Genomic DNA, 26,437 nt, shown 5'->3' with positions numbered 1-26,437 from the left:
TGAAGCCATGGCCACACTCCCCACAAACATAGGGCTTCTCTCTTGTGTGTGTTCTCTGGTGTGTGATGAGACCTGATCTCTGACTGAAGGTATGCCCACACTCCTTGCAAGCATAGGGCTTCTCTCCTGTGTGTGTTCTCTGGTGTGTGATGAGACCTGATCTCTGACTGAAGGTATGCCCACACTCCTTGCAAACATAGGGCTTCTCTCCTGTGTGTGTTCTCTGGTGTGTGATGAGATTTGACCTCTCACTGAAGGTATGCCCACACTCCTTGCAAACATAGGGCCTCTCTCCTGTGTGTGTTCTCTGGTGTCTGCTGAGATGTGACCTCATACGGAATGCACGCCCACACTCCTTGCAAGCATAGGGCTTCTCTCCTGTGTGTGTTCTCTGGTGTGTAATGAGACTTGACCTCTCACTGAAGCCACGCCCACACTCCTTGCAAACATAGGGCCTCTCTCCTGTGTGCGTTCTCTGGTGTCTGATGAGCTGTGAACTATCACTGAAGCCATGTCCACAATCCTTGCAACCATAAGGCTTCTCTCCTGTGTGCATTCTCTGGTGTGTAATGAGACCTGATATCTGACTGAAGGTATGCCCACACTCCTTGCAAGCATAGGGCTTCTCTCCTGTGTGTATTCTCTGGTGTGTAATGAGACCTGATCTCTGACTGAAGGTATGCCCACACTCCTTGCAAGCATAGGGCTTCTCTCCTGTGTGTATTCTCTGGTGTGTAATGAGACCTGATCTCTGACTGAAGGTATGCCCACACTCCTTGCAAGCATAGGGCTTCTCTCCTGTGTGTGTTCTCTGGTGTATAATGAGACCTGACCTCACAATGAAGCCACGCCCACACTCCTTGCAAACATAGGGCCTCTCTCCTGTGTGCGTTCTCTGGTGTATGGTGAGCTGTGACCTATCTCTGAAGCCACGTCCACAATCCTTGCAATCATAAGGCTTCTCTCCTGTGTGTCTTCTCTGGTGTGTAATGAGACTTGACCTCTCACTGAAGCCACGCCCACACTCCTTGCAAACATAGGGTTTCTCTCCTGTGTGTGTTTTCTGGTGTCTGGTGAGGTTTGACCTCAGATTGAATGCATGCCCACACTCTTTACAAACAAAGGGCTTCTCTGCTGTGTGTGTTATCTGGTGAGTGATAAGATGTGACCTCCTACTGAAGGCACGGCCACACTCCTTGCAAATATAGGGCCTCTCTCCTGTGTGTTTTCTCTGGTGTGTGATGAGACTTGACTTCCCATGGAATGCACGCCCACACTCCTTGCAAGCATAGGGCTTCTCTCCTGTGTGTGTTCTCTGGTGTGTAATGAGACTTGACATCTCACTGAAGCCACGCCAACACTCCTTGCAAACATAGGGCCACTCTCCTGTGTGTGTTCTCTGGTGTTTACTGAAATGTGACCTCACACTGAATGCACGCCCACACTCCTTGCAAGCATAGGGCTTCTCTCCTGTGTGTGTTCTCTGGTGTGTAATCAGAGTTGACCTCTCACTGAACCCACGGCCACACTCCCTGCAAACATAGGGCCTCTCTCCTGTGTGTGTTTTCTGGTGTCTGATGAGCTGTGTCCTCCTACTGAACCCACGGCCACACTCCCTGCAAACATGGGGCTTCTCTCCTGTGTGTGTTCTCTGGTGTATGATGAGATTTGACCTTATACGGAATGCACGCCCACACTCCTTGCAAACATAGGGCCTCTCTCCTGTGTGTGTCCTCGTGTGTGTTATAAGAGCTGACCTCTGACTGAAGGTACGCCCACATTCCTTGCAAGCATAGGGCTCCTTTCCTGTGTGTGTTCTCTGGTGTGTGATGAGCTGTGACCTCAGACTGAAGCCACGGCCACACTCCTTGCAAACATGGGGTTTCTCCCCAGTGTGAATCATTTGATGTGTGATGAGATTTGATCCATCGTTGAAGCCTTGTTCAGGCCTTACATACTTGTCTCTTAAAATTATTGGCAAGTCTATCCCTGGAACTACTCCACCTGTGTCTTTTGGATTTTCTTTCAGGCCTATGTTAAAGATTTCCTCCATTGTCATCTGTTTACTAGAGCTACCTAATTGGCTGCTAAGTAGTCTAGAAAACACTGTTGAAATTCTTCTATGCTTCGTCCTACTAGCCAAATATATGGAGCTTTCTTTGTGCTTTTGACTTTCAAGTATGTCATTCTTGGGTTTGTCATTATATGGATCAGAACATTGGTTCTGATCACGTGGACAGGAATTCTCTGATGCAGGATGCTTTCTTGTAGATGTTCCCAAGAGGATCCAAGAGGGATGACTTCGTTTCATGTGATGACTTAGGAAGTTCTGATTGGAGAAGACAAGAGAGCAGAAGAGACAAGGATGGATTTCTGGCTTGAGTTCTGCTGAAAGAAAAAGGTTTTGATCAGAGTAGATGTTGACAAGGCTGCCTGAACCATAGCTCTATCTCCTGCTAATGTCTTTGCCCACAGCTTTCCTTATTTTGTTAATAAAGCAAGAAAAAAATCTTCATGCTCCTAAATAGTCTGGTGGGTTTTTCTATTTGGTTGGATTTTGTGGCCACACTCAGAGGTGTTCAGAACTTACTCTTGCACTGCATCTCCTCTGCGAAACAGTGAGAACAACCAGTGTGGCATATATGTAGGAAGAAAGAAACTCACTGCTGGTGAGAATGATGTCTAGTCAAGCATTTCTGAAAAATATTATGATATGGCTTAAGTGGAAATTGAGCCCCATATGATCCAATAGTACCACTCCTAGGTATAGACCTAGGAACACAAAAGCACAATACAAAATGTCCTCACTATATTCACCACAGCACTATTTACATAGTCAGAATCAGGAAACAACCCAGGGGCCAGACAACAGAAAAGTGGCTAAAGAAACTGTGGTACGGGGCCGGGCGGTGGCGCTAAAGGTAAGGTGCCTGCCTTGCCTGCGCTAGCCTTGGATGGACCGCGGTTCGATCCCCCGGTGTCCCATATGGTCCCCCAAGCCAGGAGCAACTTCTGAGCACATAGCCAGGAGTAACCCCTGAGCGTTACCAGGTGTGGCCCAAAACCCCCGCCCCCCAAAACAAAAACAAAAACAAAAAAAAAGAAACTGTGGTACACCGACACAATAGTATGCAGCTATTAGAAAAAAAATGAAGTCATAAAATTGGCTTATACTTGGATGTACATGGAGATTATTATTAAATTATGAAACAGAGAATGTGAGATAGCCAAAATAGTCAAACTCATCTGTAGGATATAAGAAAAATAAGATGGTATGATAATAATATCCAGAGACAATAGGCAATGACAGAGAGCTGTGTAGACAAGCCCATGATATGAATCTTGCCACAAAAAGTGGTGATCACAGAGCAGTAACTGCACAACTATCATGACAATGATTGTGAGAGAAACAGAATGTCAGTCTTAGACAGAAGTGGGGTATTGCAAGGGAGGGACATGGAGGACACAGATGCTAGGAAAGTTGCACTGGTGAAGGGCAGTGTACAATTTATGACTAAAACTCAAGTATGAACATTTCTGTAAAAATGGTGCTTAAATAAAAACTTATTAAAAGAAATTAGTTGGGGCTGGAGAGATAGTGTGGAGGTAAGGCGTTTGCCTTTCATGCAGAAGGTCATCGGTTCAAATCCCGGAGTCCCACATGATCCCCCAAGCCTACCAGGAGCGATTTCTGAGCATGAAGCCAGCCAGAAGTAACCCATGAGTGCTGCCGGGTGTGACCCAAAATTCAAAAAGAAAGAAAGAAAGAAATTAGTTGAATGAAACCTGGTTGAAGTGGCAACATAAGTGGAGCAAATACATGTTGTTTTCAGATATTAAATAAGTAGATATGAAAAGGCAAGACAGGTTGGGAGCACCACATTGAGGAGCTTGGCAAAATCTACATTAGCTTTGTGCTGGGCTTGCTGATAAATAGTTTAAAATACAGACAAAAATATATTTCTGAGTGGGCCAGAGGAAGCACAGCATGCCTTGAAGCTGACCCTGAGTTCAACTTCCATCATGCCATAATGTCCCCCAGGCCAACCAGGAATAATTCCTGAAGCACGAGGCCAAGATTAACTCAACTATTCTCACTGAGTGACCCTCAAATAAAAGGAAAGAAAATCACTTCCTTGGGGATATCAAAAACCCCACAATAATCTAAGGGCAAAGATCAGAGCAAAGGAAAAAAGCAAGAGAACCTGAGAAGGGCCTCCCCCCACCCCACATGGGGCTGTGCAATCACGCTGAGAGCACAAACAGGGAGTGAAGGAATCTCAGGATCTGTTCTAAACACCCACAGACAGGAAACCAGAAAGAACAAAGGCAAGACAGCAAAGCTGCAGATTATTCTGGGACTCAGCAACAAGCAAATTGAAAGAGAGCAAGAGAGGTCATGCACCAATGCTCTGGGAGGTGCAAGGCCCAAGCCCAGGTCCCCCACCTCACAAAGACCATGACAATCCACACCCAAACCACACCCTGAGCCCAGGAGGCTCTTCCCACACTCACCGACAAACAAGCTTCTTGGCAGCCTCCCCAGGGCTCCTCCTTCTAGCCAGGAGATTAACGCAGGCTTTACCCCAAAATACCCTGCCTCAGAAGGAGAATCTTGGGTTAGAGACAATGAAGGGAACAGCAGTCCATGCATGAGTCTGGCTCCCTAATGAAAACGGTTAAATCATAGAACAAATGAAGAAGAGAATCGCAGCTACCCATATGCATGTTGGTTATTGCAGAGATGAGAATAGGTTAAAACTAGAGTCTAATTGAGGGGAATGGATAATACAGCAATGGGATGGGGAGCAATCGGTCAGTACTGGCCTTGCACATGGCCAATGTACATTTGACCTCGGCATCCTCTGTACTTCCCTGAGTTCCTCAGGGAGTGAGCAATGAGTGAAAAGCCAGGAGCAAAACCAAGAACTGCTAAAGCCCAAAGGTGTCTTAAAAAGAGGAGGCTGGAGGCTGCTGGTCCTGATCCCCCTATCCTCCTGTACCAATTCAGGATTTCTGGTCTATGTCAGAGTGGAGACAGGGACCCTTTGGGCCATCCCATCAACCCTCCATTTCCAAAACTACAAGGATGTTGGTACATTTGTGTAAGGACATTTCAATGTACATCATTTATTTCCCAGTTTAATAGACCTAGCACTTCTTTTTCCTAGAAAATATACACCTCAAAACCCAGTTGAACAAACCAACGAATTAGTTTGCAATTTTTTTTTTATCATGCTCAGATAATCTCGCTTGTTTAGGAAAATAACCTCTCTAAAGCAGATATACCTCTGCTGCTTTTTATGCAATTCATCCAATAGATCACTTTCTTAAACAACTGCAACTACAGCATTTCAAGCCACCAAATGCAAAGAACAATGGGAAAACTAAGGAAGACAGCTGCAGTTGGGATCTGGAGAGAAATCCTGGCAAATTTCCAAAAGCACCAAAACACTAGAGCCTTATAGTAGAGGACCTAAACTCAACACTTAATGTTTCAGCAGCAGAAACCAAGGAGTCACACTAGCTGGTGAACATAAGCTATCTATAGAGGAACAATTCAACCAATTCAAAGAACTCTTTCAGAAGATGACAGAATCCATACAAACGGAACTGAAGGAAATAAAAAATATGTTAGCAAGCCACAATACCAGTATACACAGCAGGAGAATTTGAAAAAGTCGAATACAAAATGCAAGCCAGCATTAATAAAGAAGTCAAAAAAAAAAAAAGAGAAAGAGAGAGACAGACAAATCATTGGAATAAAATGTAAGGTACCTATTGAACAAAGACAAAAGAAATGATCTCCGAATCATAAGAAATATCAGTGGGAGAAAAACGTGAAAGAAGAAAAACCAGTGAGGGAGATAACAACAGAGAAATTTCAACTCTCTGGAAAGAGGCTGCGGTACAAATCAGAGACAAAAACAATGCCAACAAAACAGACCCTGTTGGAGACTGTTTGGAATAATTAAAAAACCCTCTCACTAATTAAAATAGAGTTTCTGAAAGTCTTAGCCAAAGTCCTTACAAGCTGCATATGGCCTTCTTTGCCCTGGGACCCAAAGAAATAGAAATAGCCTAGAGCTAGGGAGTCATTAGGCTCCAAGATGTCCTTGTAAAGACAGGGGTCAAAAGGCCCAACCTGAGATTAGATTTTGTATTTTGTTGCTCAAAAATAATGTAAATCTCTTGACTGATGATAATCTTATTAACCTTGGAAAATCAAGATGTTCCCGTGGAAAGTTACAGCAATTCCTACTGTGCCTCACCCCTACTCTCTCTGTTTGCATTGTCAATAAAAGGTCTATTTTTTCTTTTATTAAATGGACTCTTGATTGGAAACCCTCGTCTCGAGTCTCATTATTTCCCAGTCCCTCTTCTATTTCAGGTCGGATTCTTCTTCAAGAATTGTGAATTACTGACGTGGTCCCCAGCTTTACCCGCTGGTCGGGGTCTTTGGAAGACCACAAGTGGCGCCCAGCAGGAGGCTCGAAAAACAGTACACCTGGCCGAAAGGCAAAGGCGCGAGTCCCGGGAGCCTGTCCACAAGTTGCCGGTAAGTCCCTATTAAGGGCAGGGCGTAGGAAGGTTAGACTAAGTGATCACTAACACCGCTGTTCAATCGTCCCAGAGATTGAGGACTATCACCCAGGAAAAATGGGGGCTACTTTATCTAAAGAAGAGGTTTTTTTAAAGATCTTAAGAAAGAGCTGGGTGAAAGCAACGTTAAAGTGAAAGAAAAAGACAATTAAAATTTTTATATGTGTCCATGATATTTGTCCATGGTTTGTAGTCACTAGACCCCGAATAGTTACCAGTACTTGGAAACAAATTGGTAATGAAATTTTGCAATACTATACCAAATATGGTAAAGAGAAAGATAGAAAGGTTATGCAGCTCTATTGGACTATTCTTGGAAAAATTATTACGGGAGCAGAATTAGACTCTTTTGGGGAAAGCCCCGTTAACAAGGACATTGTTTAAAAGGCTGAAGCCGTTGTAGAAATGGCTTCCTGCAGTCAATCTCAGGCCAGCAGCACCCCTCCCAAAACAGAAAGCCTTATAGATTTAGACTTGGAACCCTCCAAGGGTTTTTTCCCCATAATTGCCAGTGCACCCACTAAGGAGGAGATTTTATATACTGAAGACAATCTGTCCCTGCAGGACGAGGCCACCCATTATGATCATGGCCGGTTTTCTCCCTACACTCCCCCCCTCCATATAGCACAGACTGCCTGCCTAATCCACCCCAGGTTCTAGCACAACAGACTGTCCCCTCTAACTTCATAAAATGTAAGGTCGACCTAGAGGCACAATTAAGAAAACTTAAGGAGATAAAAAGTCTGGAGGAACAAATTGCCTGGCTTCAAGCCTCTGATGACTTATATCAGTTCCCTGTATTTTTTAATCAACAGCCCGAGCAAGTTAGCTTGCCTACCCTCTCCCTGCCCCCTCCCATACCCCGCTTCCGGAGGATCGGGGCTGGTCCCAACAAAGGGGCACAGGTGCTGTGACTCGCAGCCACAGCCTAGATAAGAGTCCAGGCTGCCCAGAGGGCTCAGGCTTCAGTTAGGTCCCTTGAGGACATTCAGGAAGAGCCGCAATAAGTCCCTGATAACCCTGAACCTGCACCTTCAGTGGGCAACCACATGGCAGAGATTAGAAGATACCAACGCCTCCAACACAAACCTATAGAAACCCTTTTTCAAGCCATAAATACCTATGGCCATAATGCCCCCTACACCCTCTCTTGCCTTGAGGTAGTCCGAGATGGAGGAGAACTGTTACCTGCTGAATGGAAGGAAATTGCTAGCACAACCTTGCCACGCTCTGACTATATACTTTGGGAGATGGATTTTTTGGCCCGATGCAGGCAACAGGCCAACCTGGGCGACGGAGGTTTTACCCTCCCAGATCAGATCTATGAACAGCTTACTGGCACAGGAACCTTTGCCTCCTTTAGAGAACAGCAACAGAGGCTTTCCCCTGCTCGTTTGACTCAGATCAATGCTGCTGCCCTCTGGGCTTGGACAGCCATGCCTAAAAGTGCACAGGCCACCATTCTGCTGGCTCAAACAGTGCAAGGCCCCCAGGAGCCCTACAATAAATTCATTAGCAAACTCCTAGAAACGGTACAAAGCATTATGGGCTCTGCAGATTATAATAATCCCCTTTCAAGCAGCTTGCTTACGAAAATGCTAATGGAACCTGCAACCTCCAAAGAAAAACCTTAAGGCCCGGAGAGATAGCACAGCGTATTTGCCTTGCAAGCAGCCGATCCAGGACCAAAGGTGGCTGGTTCGAATCCCCGTGTCCCATATGGTCCTTCGTGCCTGCCAAAAGCTATTTCTGACCAGACTGAGCCAGGTCAGCTGCTAAGCCATAAAATTTTGTGATATCTGCACTTTGCTGTTAAAACTTCTGGGTCTAATGCACCCTTTACTCAGTACATTTTGCTTGGGCCAGCCCTGAGCCCAACTTTCAGTCTCCTTCGGTTAACATTCCCTCTAATTCCAATATATTAGTAATTGATCTTAAAAGATTGCTTTTTTTCTCTATACCATTACACCCTGACTGTAAAAAAAAATTTTACCTCTAGCCTCCCTGCTATTAACTGTGCTGGCCCCTCCCCGCATTATCAGTGGAAGTTTCTGCTTCACCTTGTAAGCCCTACACTTAGTCAAATATGTGTAACACAGGTAATAAATTTTGTAAAAAATATTTTGAAAATAAACCTAATTATCCTATTCAACCTTAAAATAAAACAGCATATTAATTATATTAATTGGCTGATGCAAAATACAAATAATTGGCCTTTGCCATGTGCCTCCTTTAAGGAAAAAATTAATATTCATTATCCAGAAAATAAGTTTATATAGTTTTTCAAAAGATGCATGTAAAGAGAAAAATAAAAGTCGCAAGCCAGTATCCTAATAAGCTAGCCAACACCCCCCCCCATTCCTTAGGGTAAAAATGCAGCCCTAAAATGTTTTTCTAAAATAAAAACCACAGTTGGTAAAATTATAAGGTTTTAAAAGTGTTCAAAATGGGGCCCGGAGAGATAGCACAGCGGCGTTTGCCTTGCAAACAGCCGATCCAGGACCAAAGGTGGTTGGTTCGAATCCCGGTGTCCCATATGGTCCCCCGTGCCTGCTAGGAGCTATTTCTGAGCAGACAGCCAGGAGTAACCCCTGAGCATCGCCTGGCCCAAAAACCAAAAAAAAAAAAAAAAAAAAAAAGTGTTCAAAATGTTATAATAAGCCCTTTAATCTATGCAGAGGTAGTGTTTGTGGCAAAGAGTGGCGGGGTAGAATTAAAAAGATTCAGAAACTGTTCATGTGAAATATATAGTAAGAATAATTGTCAGAATTTTGTTGCATCTCATAAGATGCCTCAAATAATTGTAAAGTTTATGAATTAAATTATGTGGCATAAGTGTGCCTTTTCTAAAAGCATTTGTGTAATTAAGTTTTGTGCATTGGGTGTTGTAATTATTAAAACATTGGAAATTAGAAAACCTTCTAAATTCAGGTCTGTAAGGGTTAAAAAATTCTCTAGGAAGAAAAAGCAACAGAAAGATAACAGCAATAAACTCCTTTTTTTAAAGCCTCTCAGAAATTTTAGAGCAAGGTCATAATTCTGTCACTTGTAATAACAGATTATTGGTAAAAGAAAAACCTTTTGGTGTTTTAAAAATTTAAACTTACACACAGGTATTAAAATCTGAGTCTCTTATATTTCTATTAGAAAATTTATTTTGATTCTTAAGGCATTTAACAATGTGAAAAATAATGTGGTTAACCTTTTTAAATAATATAGTTAATTTTATTGCAGTTAACACCCAGGTGTGCTTCATAATACCCTTAGTTTTAATTTTGTGCTAAAAAAATTGTTCTTTACCTTTGCATTACAACAATTATCCTTTTAAGTCTATTCAGAAGGTCAGCACATTATACAAATCTGTACATTTGTGTCATAGTAAAGAAATCTAGTATTGATGAAAAAATATATATTTAATTTTATGAGTAATATTATAAAAGTAACTAAATTTTAAAAGCAAATTAACTAGTATCAAATATAATTTTGGTCTTAAGTTCTAGGTGTAAAATGCATCAAATGTCTTTATATTTTATAATGTCGAAACATCTTGTTAATTTGGTATATGTTTTACATTATTCACTTAACGTCTTCAAGGTAGGAACAGTTGTTTGTTAAAAATTTTAACACTTTATTGCAGCTGCCTTACTGTTTTCCTGTTAAACTAATTTAAAGAAAACCTGTTCATTTACAGCAAATGATATCACACTTCAGAGTGGAGACTCCTTCTACAGTGCTCATTAACCATTTTACTTAACAAATTTTTTAACTGCTTACATTTTAATTCATGTTTTAAACTTCAAATAAGGATTGTTTTAAAAATGTTTTGTGTTAAATCTAAGCCTTAAATTTTATTTTCAGCAAAGTTCCACTCCAGCTATATTAAGTACTTCTAAAAACTAAAAGATTTTCTACAAAATTTTTTTTCTTACAAACATGCCGACTAAATATTTAAAAGCGCTTGTCAATTTTTCTAATGCAAGTTTTAATTCAATCCTTTTGTCTGTTCATGTGTATGTTGTGATGAGTGAAAGTGGCCACAATGTTGTGTTTAGTGTTGTTTTGTTTTGACTGTCTATTTGTTATTTCTACATTTCATAATAAATACAATTTTTAAAGCCTTATCCATTTTTAAAATTTCAATTAATTTTTTTTCAACTTGTTTCAGTCTGGTCATCTAACAGACTGTAACATCCTGCTAAAAATCATGTGTTAAGCTGGCTTTGTCCTCACAGCATGGCAGAAAGTGTAGGGGATGGTAAACCCCAAATTTCTCAATGGCCATCAGGGACAACTTTTCCCTGGAGAATTTCTGGACTTTGCAATCACCCAGCTTTCCTGCTATGTGTAAGTTAAGGCCTAAAGAATATGGATTTGTGGCTAAAGAATAGCATCTAGCTTTTAAATAATAATTAAGAAGTTTTAAAAAAATCATTTAGGTTCACTTTAAAAGTTTTTTTTTTAAAAATTGGCAATTGTTAATTATAAAATTTTTTTATGCTGAAGTATGACAGAGGTCAGATAACATTCCTGTGGTATTCGAAAATAATTTGTGTGATATAAATTGCTAGTGTCTTTTGCCTGTAAACCCAGGCCAGAAGACTAAGTAAATTCCCTTTTTTAGGGTCCGGAGAGATAGCACAGCAGCGTTTGCCTTGCAAGCAGCCGATCCAGGACCAAAGGTGGTTGGTTCGAATCCCGGTGTCCCATATGGTCCCCCGTGCCTGCAAGGAGCTATTTCTGAGCAGACAGCCAGGAGGAACCCCTGAGCACCGCCGGGTGTGGCCCCAAAACAAAAAAAAAATTCTTTTTTATATAAAAAATTAAATTTATGGAATATTTTATTGTAAAAAAGGGCCCCCAAGTAACCATTTGCCTCCTGCCAAGCTGTTTCCTTATAGACCTCCTGCAGCCTCCTGCAGTTCTTTCTTCATCCACTTCAGAAAAGCCTGTCACCCCTCCTGCTAGCTCGCCATTCCTGCCTGACCTGTTTCTCACTGACTCTGCCTAAGGACAATGCTGAATTTAATACTTTGCCTAACTGCCCTTGATGCCCACCGCTGCCACCAACAACCTCCATTGCACCAAGGCTTAACTTTGAAACAGGTCACGGGCGAGGGACTTTGCTTACTCGGACCATATATGCGCCCCCCTGTCCAATCATCAGACATTTGCATCTGCTATTCATCTCAACCACCCTTCTGCTTTGGCGACCCTCTGCCTGTCTCTGACCCCTTCGCTCTGCGCTGCAGCCCCCAGCCTCACTTCGGCATCACCTTGGAACAGGTGGTGGAACTTGAACTTTGCCTTTTGGTACCCAATATGCTTCTCCCTATTCCCCTTATTGAAAATTGTAATCAAATTCTTGTCGTTGATTCCTCCTTTCAGTTCATGATTGTCCCCAATTTAACGTTTTTTGCCTGTTTCACTGGTTTATCTCCGCCATTGTTTTACACTTGTTTCTTTAGTCCTAGAACTACTGTGTTTTGGTTGTTTTAATGCCTAAATTAACTGTTAGACCAAAAATTGCCTTATTACTTCTTAGATATAACCTTGTGTCTCTCTCCCGCTGTAGTAAAAAATCAGACACTGCCTATACCCTAGCCTTATTGGGAGGCCTGGGTGTTATTGGTGTGAGCACAAAAATTTATTCATTGGTTCATACTCTAGAATCTGATAATGCCTTATAACTGTTGTTAAAAATGTTTACAAACTTAAAAGAAGTTTACACTACTTAACTGTTAAATCCCTAGCAGAAATAGTGCAAAAAAACCGCCGTGGTTTAAATTTAACATTTTTTTTTGAGGGAGGGGAGAATACAGTAGAATGTTGCTTTTTTAAAGATGTTAGGCCTTGTTAAGGATAGCATAAAAAAGGTTGAAGAAAGTCTAGCTGAAACCAAGAAAACCTTGGACAGGGAGGAAAGCTGGCATAAAAATTGGTTCTCCACATCTCCCTGGTTATCCACCCTTCTACTGACGTTGCTCAGCCCATTCATGGGGTTCATGCTGCTCATTTCTTTTGGTCCATGGGCATTTCACTGCCTAACTGGCTTTATAAAAACCCAGATTAATGAGGCTACAAAAAAATCTGTGGGCATTTACTACCAGCAGCTCCAGCCTCAGGAGCCACCCGTTGCTGATACTGCTGAGGGCGAAGAGAGCACCCCCGAAGAACTGGATTTTGAGGAACTGGAACGGCTCGCTAAGCGTAAGAAATCCTTCACACGGCGGTGGAAATGCCTTTGACGGGATTAGCCTGGTGCCAGTGGTCAGGAGCACACCCCATTCTTTAACTTTGTGCAGGCTCTTAGAGATAGGGCACTCCAGCCTACATGCACTAATGCAAGAACCTTCTTGCGTGCTCCACTGAGCCGTTACTTTTGGGGTTCTGACACTGGGGGCCCACCAGACAGCCTAAGAAAGGGTTTCCACCCATCTTTGAATTAATAAAAAAGGGGGAATTTGTTGGAGACTGTTTGGAATAATTAAAAAGCCCTCTCACTAATCAAAATGGAGTTTCTGAAAGTCTTAGCCAAAGTGCTTACAAGCTGCATGTGGCCTTCTTTGTCCTGGGACCCAAAGAAATAGAAATAGCCTAGAGCTAGGGAGTCATTAGGCTCCAAGATGTCCTAGTAAAGACAGGGGTCAAAAGGCCCAACAATAATGTAAATCTCTTGACTGATGATAATCTTATTAACCTTGGAAAATCAAGATGTTCCCGTGGAAAGTTACAGCAACTCCTACTGTGCCTCGCCCCTACTCTCTCTGTTTTGCATTGTCTATAAAAGGTCTATTTTTTCTTTTATTAAATGGACTCTTGATTGGAAACCCTTGTCTCGAGTCTCACTATTTCCCAGTCCCTCTTCTATTTCAGGCCGGATTCTTCTTCGAGAATTGCGAATTACTGCGTGATCCCCAGCTTTACCTGCTGGTCGGGGTCTTTGGAAGACCACTAGACCCCAATAGAAAAGATGCAAGGCATATAGTAATTCAAATAGCAGAAAGTGAGAGAGAGAAGAGAGAAGAGAAAGAAAAGAATCCATCGACTCTTTTTTTTTTTTTTTGGGTTTTTGGTTTTTGGGCCACACCCGGTAACGCTCAGGGGTTACTCCTGGCTATGCGCTCAGAAGTTGCTCCTGGCTTGGGGGACCATATGGGACACCGGGGGATCGAACCGCGGTCCATCCAAGGCTAGCGCAGGCAAGGTAGGCACCTTACCTTTAGCGCCACCGCCCGGCCGATCCATCGACTCTTTAAAGCAGTAAAGTTGGAACAATTTTAAGTATAAAGAAAAGAACATAAGAATCAATCAAGGGAGGAGCTGGAGCAGTGGTGCAAGTGGTATGGTTTTTGTTTTGCATGCGACTAACCTAAGACTGACCACAGTTCCACCCCCCAATGTCCCATATGGTCCCCCAAGCCAGGGGCAATTTCTGAGCTCATAGTCAGGAGTAACCCCTGAGTGTCACCGGGTGTGGTCCAAAAACAACAAAAAAAAGAAAAAGAATCAAACCAGGGGATGGAGAAATAGCACAGTGGTAGGGCATTTGCCTTGCATGCAGGTCTACTGAGGAAAGACCTGGTTCAATTCTCTGCATCCCATGTGGTCCCCCAGCATGCCAGGGAAGATTTCTGAGTGCAGAGCCACGAGTAGCCCTGAGCATGGCTGGGTGTTACCCAACGAATAAGTAAAGTAATTAAATAAAGTTAAAAAAAAAAAGGATCAAAACTGATCTCCCAATTAAAACAACCCAGGCAAAAGGAGTGGAATGACATATTCCAAGCATTAAATGAGAGAAACTTTCAACCTAGAGTCCACTACTGAGCACTCTCGTTTACATGGGAGGGAGGATTACCAACATTCTCAAACAAACTAAAGCTTGAAGTATTCATGCTAACAACTGACTCTAAATGAACTACTCAAACAACAATTACATTAACCAAATATCCAATTGTAACAACAACAATTCTACACACTATAATGGCACAGGAGTCCTTTCTGTCAATAGTTTCCTTAAATGTCAACAGACTAAACTCTCCCAGCAAAAGGCACAGAATAGCAGTTCAGATCAGGAAATAAAACCCAGCCACCTGCTGCCTGCAGGAAACACACTTCTAAGTTCAGGACAAAGATTTAGAATAAAACGATAGAAAATAATTATACAAGCTACTGAAAAACAAACAAAAGCTGGGACAGCCATGCTTACATCAGACCAAACTGCATTTAACCTTATTAAAGTACTTAGAGACAAAGATGGACACTACATTGATGGGGGAGGGGGGAAGGAGGGGAGGAGAATAGACCAAGAACAACTAACCCTGATCAACATTACAGAAATGTAGAGCCAGTGAAATATGTAAGGCTTTTACTCACAAGACTAGAGAAACATATGGACAGAAACATGATAATAGTGGGAGATTTCAACACCATTATCTCTGCTAGATGATCCACTAGTGCAGTGATCGGCAACCTATTTCTTTCAATTGAGCCAAACCATTTATTTGAAATTTATTTTGAGACCCAAATTTTTTTCATTTTTTTTGGTTTCTGGGTCACAACCAGCAGCACTCAGGAGTTACTCCTGATTCTATGCTCAGAAATCGCTCCTGGCAGCCTCAGGGGACCCTATGGGATGCCAGGATTCAAACCACCGACCTTCTGCATGAGAGGCAAAAGCCTTACCTCCATGCTATCTCTCCGGCCCTGAGAGCCACATTTTTAAAACCAAAAATACATAGGATGGTACATTGTTTTTAGTTTCAATAAGTTTTTATTGAGAATATTCTGCATGCAAGTATCCACATAGGTCAGGAGGATACAAATAACACAACTAATAAACAAAAACTTGAGAACGATATTATTTATCGATAATGTTAAATTCCATAAAATTTGCCCTACAATGTAGAGAAAATTACATCCTGACAATGACTGACAAAGTCACAAACACTAATGTGAACATTGGCCTTGCATTTCCTTGGATAGTTTTGGTAAGTCAGTTTGTATATTATTGTTTTTAATTTTAGGCACGATTCCAGGGTCTCATCAGTGAGACGATTTCTCAGTTTACTCTTGATAAGATTCATTCTTGAAAATGATTGGTCGCATAAATATATAGACCTGAACAAGGAAAGAATAACAACCACTACCACTTTTAGTTGATTATATGAGTCAGGAATACTATTACAGGTGTTAAAAATCAACATATCTTCCTTCTCCAGGTCTTTCAAAGCAGACCACTTGTGCCGTGAACTAAGTTCACATTCGTTAGTTCACATTTGTGTTTCTCCAATTTTTCTAAATTAGCACAAGAACGTTGAAATTTCGAGCTCCACAGTTATTTTTTAATTCCAGCAATTGCATTTCCAAGTTGCCAATGTTAATATTAAAGGGAGAAAAATTTAATTCCATTACAGTGGCATCCAGAGGTTTTTTAACAAAGGTCAACATCGCTCTGCTGTTTCTGAAATCCTGAAACCTCTTGAGAAAAGCTTCCTTCATATTTAAAAGGCTGTTCTAAAATAGGTAATGTCAGTATCAGAATTATTTTCTTGGCAATGTTTCAACAGGCTTGGAAAGTAATCAAAGTTTCTCTGTCAAAATCTTTTTTTTTATTAATATTTTTTATTTAAACACCTTGGTTACAAACATGATTGTGGTTGGGTTTCAGTCATATAAGATGACAGCCCCCCATCACCAGTGTAACATTTCCACTGCAATGTCCCAAATATCCCTCCTCCCCTCCCCGAACCCACCTGTACTCTAGACAGGCTTTCTATTTCCCTGTCAAAATCTTGAGCAAAAACAGATAATATGTTTTCAAACGAAATAACTTCTACCATTGAAAAAATTATGCTTCCTTTCCCCTGTAGTTTATGATTAAGCTGATTAAGATGTGAAGTAACATCCACCATGAAATACAGTTTTTGAATCCACTGATCGTTTGTTAATTCTGGATAGTGAACACCCTTCTCAAGGAAAAATGCTTTGATTTCTGATAATAAGGAAGCAAACATTTAAAAATATTTCCTCTTGATAACCAAAATGTGCTGAAAATTTGAAACACTACAATATGGAGATGAAACAGGTAAAAGAGAAAAACCTTTTAACAATCTTTAAAAGCAAGAACAGTGTACCAGAGAAAAGTAGTGATTTCACTGAAAGGAAAAAAAAATCTATTGACACTTTAGTGTGTGTTGCAAGAAACCAAACTAAAATACACACAAAAACAAAAATGGCACTTTTTTAAAGGCATATCATGTCAAAATGTTAAAAAAAATTTTATTTAAGCATTTTTTTTTTTTTCGGTTTTTCGGGCCACATCAGTTGGATGCTCAGGGGTTACTCCTGGCTAAGCACTCAGAAATTGCCCCTGGCTTGGCGGAACCATATGGGATTGAACCATGGTCCTTCCTTGGATAGCGCTTGCAAGACAGACACCTGAAGCGCCACCTCGCCGGTCCCTATTTAAGCATATTTGTTACAAAATTATTCATACTTGCGTTTCAATCATAGAATGTACACCACCCTTCACCAGTGCACCCAACCACCAATGTCCCTTGTTTCCTTCCCCTTCACCCTCCTCTACCTATGTCAGGGGCAGACATTTTGCTTCTCTCTCTCTCTCTCTCTCTCTCTCTCTCTCTCTCTCTCTCTCTCTCTCTCTCTCGCTCTCTCTCTCTCTCTCTCTTTTCCTTTATGACACCGAGTTTGCAAAATTTCCTTTTTGACACCGTGCTTTGCAATATTGTTAATTAAAGGGTACCATGCATGCCACTTATCATTTTCAGCATCCAGTTCTTGTCCAGAGTGATAAGTTCCAACTATCAATGTTCAGAATTTACCTTTCTCTATTCTAACTGATCTCACCACTTTTAATGGCAAGTTTCCTATCATGAACTAGTCCTCCTGTCCCTCATCCCTATTTTCTCTAGATATTATTACCATATTGCCATTTATTATTCTTATATGCCACAAATGATTATTGTGTCTACACCTCTCCTTCTGACTCATTTCACTCAGAATAATAATCTGATGTGTTGATGTATGTACAGATGATGCACTATGCATGGCTCAGTGTTTTTGTGTAGTCACAAAAAAACAGAAGCTGCACACCCATACATTGTATCCACTCACTGTATGAGTGGATTCAAAAAAAAACTGAATTCAAAAAACTCCCTGCTGAACTAAACTCTGTGACAGATGACACAGTAAAGATAATTTGTGAAATTCACAATTGTGATCAAATCCAGGCTATTCACCACCCTGGGTGAGAGGATGGATGCCCACTACTAGCATCTTCTCCATGAAGAAGTGAAGTGGCTGTGAAGGGGAAGGGTGCTCTCTTGCCTTGTTGGCAAGAGGGAAGAAGTAGTGCAGTTCCTGTGAGAGCAGAACTCTGACTTTGTACAGCCCCAGTTGGACAAAGAATGGGTAGCTAAGCTAAGCTGGTGTATTTGGCAGACACTGTTGATTTTCTCTATGAACTTAATATTTCTCTGCAGGGAAGTTTCACAAGTAGTTTTTACAGTGAGACATAAGATGGATGTGTTCAAAAAAGAATCTGATTCTGGGATAGCTGTGTCTGAGAAGGAGATATTGAAATGTTTCCACTCTTGCAAAAATATTCTGATTACCACTTATATTATGCAGAAAGTCATAATCAATATGAAAAACAGCATTTAAGGGCATTAGCTCACAACTTTAATTGTGAGTACTCTGAACATGAGAATCCACGGAAAAGAAAACTCTGGGTTGAGAAACCTTTCATGGAAGATGCCCACTCTTGTGCAAAATAAAATATGTGTTTTAAGATCATTCCAGGCACTGCATTTCTTTTTTTTGTTTTTGTTTTTGTTTTGTTTTGTTTTTTGGGCCACACCCAGCAGTGCTCAGGGGTGACTCCTGGCTGTCTGCTCAGAAATAGCTCCTGGCAGGCACGGGGGACCATATGGGACACTGGGATTCAAACCATCCACCTTTGGTCCTGGATCGGCTGCTTGCAAGGCAAACGCCTCTATGCTATCACTCCGGGCCCTGGCACTGGATTTCTAAACCCCACCCAACCTGGTCTGAAGAAGCAGGGTAGCAGGAAAGAAATAATAAACCAAGCTAGCCAGGAAAGGATGATCATGGAGTCCATGGCCTTTTACCTTGTACTCTCTGCCTCAAGCCCAAGAAGCTAGAACACCTCTTTCTTTATTAAAACCAATTTTCAATACCAGAAGGCTTCAGGTCAAGAGACAAAAGTTCATATTCAGTGGGCTTTTACATATCAAAGGAAGTGGTTTAAGAAAGGATGACATTGGGGGAACACCTTTGTTTGGGGTTGATACTGGGTAACATCTTACACTCTTGGAGCCTGCCACCTGGGCTGCACAGAGGGCGCACACTGACAGCGGCTAGGAGCAGAGTCCTGACTCCTGAAGCGGGCGCGCGGGCACACCAAAGAGCCAAATTAAAAGTGTAAAGAAGAGCCAGATGTGGCGCGCAAGCCGCAGGTTGCGGACCACTGCTATAGTGAGAACACTAGCAAAGACATAAGAGTCCTAAATGAGAAATAGAAGAAGTAGGACTGATGGATCTATCCAGGACCTTTGCTCCTCAAAATGCTGAATGAGGGGCAGGAGAGATAGCATGGAGGTAAGACATTTGCCTTGCATACAGAAGGATGGTGGCTTGAACCCCGGCATCCCACCTAGTCCCCCAAGCCTGGCAGGAGCGATTTAAGAGTGTAGAGCCAGGAATAACTCTGAGTGCTGCCGGCTGTGACACAAACACCAAAAAAAAAAAAAAAATGCTGAATGAATACACATTCTTCTCAAGTGCACATGGAACCTTCTCTAGTAGAGATATTTCAGGGAAGAAGCTTATCATACATAATGAACTCCCAAATGTAAAAATTATACCGAGCACATATATATATATATCAGACCACGACGTCACAGAGATCAAGATTGACTGTAAAAAGAAGATGTGGAGAAAATCTAACACCTGGAGACTAAACAACATGTTGCTCAAAAACAGCTGGATCAAAGAGGAAATTAAGGAATAAATTGATTCCTTTCGATGAAAGATAATGAAGAGAAAACTGACTAAATCTATGGGACACTGCTAGAGCAGTAATTAGGGAGACTCATAGCAATAGAGGCCTACATGAGGAAAGAAAAAGACAAAATCAACAACCTCAGGGTCACCTTAAATATCTGGACAACCAACAGCAAAGGAACACAAACACAAGCAGAAGAAAAGAAACAATCAAAACCAGAACAGAAACCAACAACATAGGATCAATGAAAACACAAAGAATTGACAAAACCAGGAGCTGTTTTTTTTTTAAATAAGTAAATAAACACAATAGATAAACCACTGGCAAGACTCTCAAGGAAAAAAAGGGAAATACTCAAATAAATTGGAACAGAAATGAAAGGGGAGAGAGTACAACAGCACCCAAAACATCCAAGGCATCAGAAGAGTTTATTATGAACAACTGAATTCATTTAAGCTAGAGAATCTGGAAGAAATGGACAGATTTCTGGAAAAATATCTTCCAGTACAGAGTGAGCAAGTAAAAAGCCTAAACAGGCCAATTACAAGTAAAGAAATTGAAACAGTCATTAAGAAACTCCCACCAGGACCAGGTGTGTTTACAGGTGAATTTTATCAAACATTCAGAGATGACTTACTGCCATTGACTATCCTAAATATCAAAAAGATGGGAATCTTCCCAAATTCCTTCTATGAGGCTAATAACACACTCATTCTCATAACTGACAGATACTACCAAGAAAGCAAACTACAGACCAATCTCACTAATGAACACAGATGTAAAAATCCTTAACAAAATCTTAGCAAACCAAATCCAACAACACATCAAAAAGATTATAATTGTGACCAAGTGGGTTTTATTTCAGAAATGACATCAATATACACACATCAGTAAAAGGCAGGCTAAAAATCAAATGATCATATCTATTGTCGCAGAGAGCATTTGACAAAACCCTACACCCATTCATGAAGAAAACTCTCAACAAAATAGGTATGAAGGAACTTTCCTCAAGATAGTAATAGCTACCTATAAAAATGACTCAGCCAGCATTATTAATGGCAAAACGTTGAAAGCATTTCCACTAGGGTCAGGCACTAGGCAAGGATGTCCTCTGCCTTCACTCTTATTCAACACAGTATTAGAAGTCCAAATACCGTATTTGCCAGCATATAAGACCACTTTTGAAACGAAAAAAAGTCAACCAAAAATCGGGGGTTGTCTGATACACCGAGTATATCCCGAAAAAGTCTCGATATGCCGCTAAACGAAAATCATCTGGATATTGCCACGAAACTAATTTTCCAACTCGATCCTGCACCAATTACTGCAAGGCTGCTCGGACCACCTCTCTAACTCGGCCAATTCAAGCAGGCTTTTGATGCATGCAAATGTTCTGTATCCGAACCTACACTGTCAAAAGCCTGCTCAAATGGGCCAGAATCAGAGAGAAAGTCTGGGCCCGGAGAGATAGCACAGTGGTGTTTGCCTTGCAAGCAGCCGATCCAGACCAAAGGTGGTTGGTTCAAATCCCGGTGTCCCATATGGTCCCCCGTGCCTGCCAGGAGCTATTTCTGAGCAGACAGCCAGGAGTAACCCCTGAGCACTGCTGGGTGTGGCCCAAAGACCAAAAAAAAAAAAAAAAAACCAGAGAGGATGTCTATTACAGTATACCCTTTGAACCTTTGCTTGTTGTGATTGGCTCACTGTGGTACATACAGTTACAGCACAGGAACGTTCTGTCTTATACAGTGAATATAGGCCTAAGTTTTAACTGTAAAATTAGGGGGTCGTCTGATACGACCAGTCGTATTATAGGCTGGCAAACAGGGTAATAACAATCAGACAGGAGAAGGAAATCAAAGAATCCAAATCAGAAAGGAGGAAGTGAAACTACATTTGCAGATGACAAGATGCTATACATCAAAGACCCTAAAGACCCCACACAAAAGTGCCTAGAAACAAACTTATACTGCAAAGTGACAGGCTACTACAAAGTCAATACACAGAGACAGTTGCATTCCTTTATACAAATAATGACTCAGAGGAGAAAGGGGTCAAAGAGTCTATCCCATTTAAAATACTGTCCAATGGGGCCGGAGTGATAACACAGTGGCAGAGTGTTTGCCTTGCACACAACAAATCCTGGTCGGAACCGAGTTTGATACCCGGTATTCCATATGGTCTCCCGAGCCTGCCAGGAGTGATTTCTGAGTGCAGAACCAAGAGCTGCCCCTGAGCACCTCTGCTTGTGGTTCAAAAACCAAAACTGGAAGATGACACCCAACTATTAACCCAAAACAAAGGTGCTTCCCCATCTTTCTCTTTCCATAAATCTGTTTTGATATGTAGATCCCACCTGGATTACTACTCCCCACCTTCCCCCTCCTGGTTGGTATACTGGGAACTGGCTTAATGAAAGAAGAGTTCTGGCTTTTGGCTCTGGCAGAGACCAGAGGGAGACCATGAGCAGCCACTGACTCCATTACTCTCTCCTGACTAGCTTGAGTTTGTATTTCGTAAACACTACCCTGCTTCTCCACACCAGTCTGCATGGAGGGGGGAGTAGGTAGAATTATGGTGCACTGGGTGATTTCACAACACTGGAGATTTTATTTCTATTGACCTCCAGAGACCCAGGACCCAGGGGCCCGAGAAGGCCGCATGATGGTGCCTTGACCCTCTGGTGGACAATCACTATGACGGCCTCCTTGAATTGGACTGAGTGTGCAGTGCCCATCACCAGAACATTGGTGGACACTGCCCCTGTTCTGAATGTGTTAAGAGACCCTTTCAGGCAGAAAGAGAGCTGAAGACTCTGAGCACCATCCCAGAGACTGAGACCCTACCACCTTTCTTCTACCAAAGTGTTTTGTGTGAGGACCGTGGCCCACACAACATATTGAGGTCACTGATAGTGTAGAAGCCAAAGAGAAAGCTCCATTTGAGGGAAACATTAATAATAGCAGGGAGATAAGCAGGGAGATAATCTGCCACCCAGATTCCAGCTCAGGAACCGAAGGCATTTCCATCCCAGATGACCTCACCAGCCTACTACAGAAGAAGAAGAAGATGGAGGATCCAAGCCCAGCAGAGGACCATACTGGGGAGAAACTGCTTTCAGAACCTCTGCAACTTTCTTGTAGGTTAATCTATGGATCCTATTTGTATCTGTCATTATATTGCTGATTAAACTGTATGTTCTGCCTATATAGATCCTAATAGCTTCTCTTTTGTTGTTCCAGGACCCCTGCCAACAGAAAACTTTGCTTTCAACCTTAATGGTTTAATATCAGTTTGCATAGTTCCAAAGAAAGGCAAAATGTTAGGCTTTTAAAAGGTGTCAGCTATCCGAGTGAATGTTTCCTAATGGCTGTGATGTTTGCGTATATCACTTAGCAACTTATTCACCAATTATGTCTGCAAAAATGTTCTAATGTCTTTGCCCACAGAAGTCTATGGAAAAGGAACTTCAATACTATACTCTTATTACAGTGCTCATTATAAGGATGTTTTGTGGCAAACGTATTTTTAAACTATATATATCTGCAGAAATGTTCTTGTGATTTTGTTTGAGATGAATATGAGAAGAAACTCAAACATTCTAGACCCTAAGGTTGTCTAAGAATTTTCAATTCAGTGTATTTTCAGAAAGGTTCTAATGTTTATGGTTCAGGGAAGTCTATGAAATAAAATTTTGTGATGTGCATAAAACAAAGATACGAAATAAGTGGATTGTTTTGAGAATATGTATGCACAAATTGGTGCTTTTAGAGCCAACTTTTACTGTGCATATTGTAAAATAACCATTTTTATAACTTCTGATCTAGGGTTCCTGCCTTTGGTGGGGAAAAGTAGAAAAAAATTTATAGCTTAGGACCGGAGAGATACCATGGACGTAGTTCGCCTTGCATGCAGAAGGTCGGTGGTTCAAATCCCGGCATCCCATATGGTCCCCCGAGCCTGGCAGGAGCGATTTCTGAGCGTAGAGCCAGGAATAACCCCTGAGTGACGCCGGGTGTGACACCCCCCTCTCCCCCCCCAAAAAAAACACCTACAGCTTTTCCTATTTTTGTTGTGTTCTAAACAGAAAGGGTGAACCTGTGACATGACACCCAGCTATTAACCCAAAGCAAAGGCATTCTTCCTTTTTCCTTCTCCCTCTTTCCCTTAAATTTCTCTTTTGATATACAAAGCCCTCCTGGATTACTCTCAACCTTCCCCCTATTTGGTGTATTGGGAATTGGTTTAATAAAAGAAAATGGAGTTCTGGTTTTTGGCTCTGGCAGAGACCAAGAGGGAGAAGCCATTACTCTCACCTGACTAGCTTGGGTTATTTCTTTGCCACTACTCTGCTTAAGACCTCTTCGATGGGATTTAGAAATATAAATAATATATTTATATAAATAAATATAAATAAGGGGTGATCTCGCAACTTGTGATTTTTATTTTACAGTCACTTATCATTAGGGAATTCCATATCAAGACAACAATGAGATATCATCTTACACCGGTGAAGACAGCACATATCAAAAATACTGGGAACAGTCTCTGCTGGCGGGACTGTGGTCAGAAAGGAACTCTCCTCCGCTCCTGCTCCTCGTGGGAATGCTGCCTGATCCAACCTCTATGGAAAACTGTATGGAGGGTTCTCACTGTCCCCAAAATTGAACTGCCATATGATCAGACAATCCCTCTTTTGGGTATGTATCCCCCAGACAGAAAAACATTCACCCAAAAAGTATGTCTTAAAAATGAGAGGCTGGACTGATATTACAGAAGTTAGGGCATGGGACATGATCAGAATGACAATGATTCGATCCCAGGAACCATACAGCTCCACCAAGCCCCACCAGAAGGGATTTCTGGGTGCAGATCTGGGCATAAGCCACTGGACTTGCCTGTGCAGTCCAAATACAAAAACAAACAAAAAAATGTCAAACTGTCGAGGGCCTGAGAAAGGACGCAATATATTGGGTAACGTGATCTGCATGCAGGACCATCAGATTTGATATCACCCCACAAAGAAGTCCCATTAAGCACTGGAGGGACCCCAGGATCTACCACCAAGTGGAACTTTTGAAATTATGAAAAAAAAAAAATACACTCACTTATAAATTTTGCATCTCATTAGGACTGAGAGAACAGTAGAGAGGAGAGCACGTGACTATAAACAGGACAACCCAGGGATGCTTTACTGGCAATGATGATGGTGGCAAAACCTTTCAGGAATGATCCTTGAGTCAGAGTCCAGAGGCTAAGATCACGCAGTTCACAAAATCACATCACTTTTGGCCAGTTTGGCCACAGTAATCAGGGTTGACCTCTGGGTCAGTGCTCAGGGGGCACACCGTCAGGCTTAGGGGAGCATATGCAGAGCCAGGGATCAAATCAAGTTTGGCCCAGAGATGGCAAACCCACCCGTGAAACAATGTATATTGCTAGTCACTGAAAAGACATTTACAAATATAAGCTTGGATTCATCAGAGAAATAAAGTCAGGGGCTGGGGGGTAAGAACAGAAGAGAAGAGAAACCAGAGATGGCACAGCCATAGGGCTTTTGCCTGACCTGGGACAGAACCAGGCTTGATTGCCAGCATCCCATGTGGTCCCCTGAGCCTGCCAGGAGCGATTTCTGAGCAGAGCTAGGATTAATCCCTGAGCACTACTGGGTGTGGCCCCGAACCAAAATAAATAAAACTTTAAAAACAAAAAAAGGAATAGTAGGGAAGGGTTTGACCTTGGGCTCAGCAGAAACATGTCATGTCCCCGGTTGAGCCCATATCCCTGCAGATCCAGGCACCTCCCTGTCACCCCAGGTTGTAGCCCACAGCACCTATACCGGGGGCCAGGGCAGCTCTCACCTACTGCCTGCAGGTGCTTGTAGGTCTCCAGCATCACATCTCTGTAGAGCTTCTTCTGAGAGACATCCAGGCATGCCCACTCCTCTGGGGAGAAGCTCATGGCCACATCAGGGAAGGTCACCAGGCCCTAAGCACACAAAGGAGGGGGTCAGATAGGATATCATCGGGTCCTAGAGGGACTCAGGGCCTATCCAATCTGCCCTGGAGAGCACCCAACCTACACATCCTCCTCCATGGGCACCCAGAGGGGAAGGTTCCCTGACATCCCAGGCTCGAAAGCCTCATCAGCCAACGTGATGTGCCGACAGTATTTAAGAAGGTTCTTGGGTGGCGCTGCTTTGCACACAGACCACCCAGGGCCAATCCGTGCATTAGATTCACTGAGCACTGGTGGAAGAAAACAAGGCTACAGAGCCAAAGGAGCTGAAACAGCAACTCCGGACGTGGCCCAATGACACACGAGCCTGTCCTGCTGCCAGAGCCCATCTCTGCCCAGGATACAAACGGCGAAAAGGTAAATTCAGGGTCCAGTGAGTGAATCAACCTGCGTTTGGGGATGTCAGCACTCATGGTTCACACGCAAACAAATCCTTCCTGGTGCAGGTCAAAACGACCCCACACAGGCCGGGGCAACAGCACAGCAGCAGGACATTTGCCTTGTGTGTAGCCAACACCAGACAAACCCGGTTCAATTCCCGGCATCCCATAGGGTCCGTCCCTCGAGACTGCCGGGAGAAGTTTCTGAGTGCACAGCCAGGAATAAACCCTGACCACCACCGGGTATGACCCAACCTCGACCCCTCCCCCAAGAAAAGAAAGTGACCCAACTCCCAGTTAACTATGGCTTCCAGAAAGGTCCTTTGTTCCTGTTTCCCAATTAGAACCACAGTCACGGGACGGCAGACAAGGAGGCTTTGGAAGTGCACCT

At 42.4% G+C, this 26,437-nt stretch overlaps 1 long non-coding RNA gene across 1 annotated transcript; it reads right to left on the bottom strand.

The window, feature by feature from the left end:
• LOC126008814 (uncharacterized) lies at nucleotides 1-25,688 on the bottom strand. Its single transcript, XR_007495852.1, has 5 exons — nucleotides 25,510-25,688; nucleotides 4,516-4,596; nucleotides 1,842-2,388; nucleotides 1,422-1,505; nucleotides 1-497 (listed from the first exon to the last, which is right to left on the bottom strand). It is a non-coding gene; the product is annotated as an uncharacterized LOC126008814 (long non-coding RNA).
• Nucleotides 25,689-26,437: the final 749 nt, after the last annotated feature.

This window comes from Suncus etruscus, chromosome 5, assembly GCF_024139225.1.
Source record: "Suncus etruscus isolate mSunEtr1 chromosome 5, mSunEtr1.pri.cur, whole genome shotgun sequence".
NCBI classification, from domain to species: Eukaryota; Metazoa; Chordata; class Mammalia; order Eulipotyphla; family Soricidae; genus Suncus; species Suncus etruscus.
This window is presented reverse-complemented; position numbering and strand designations above follow the sequence as displayed.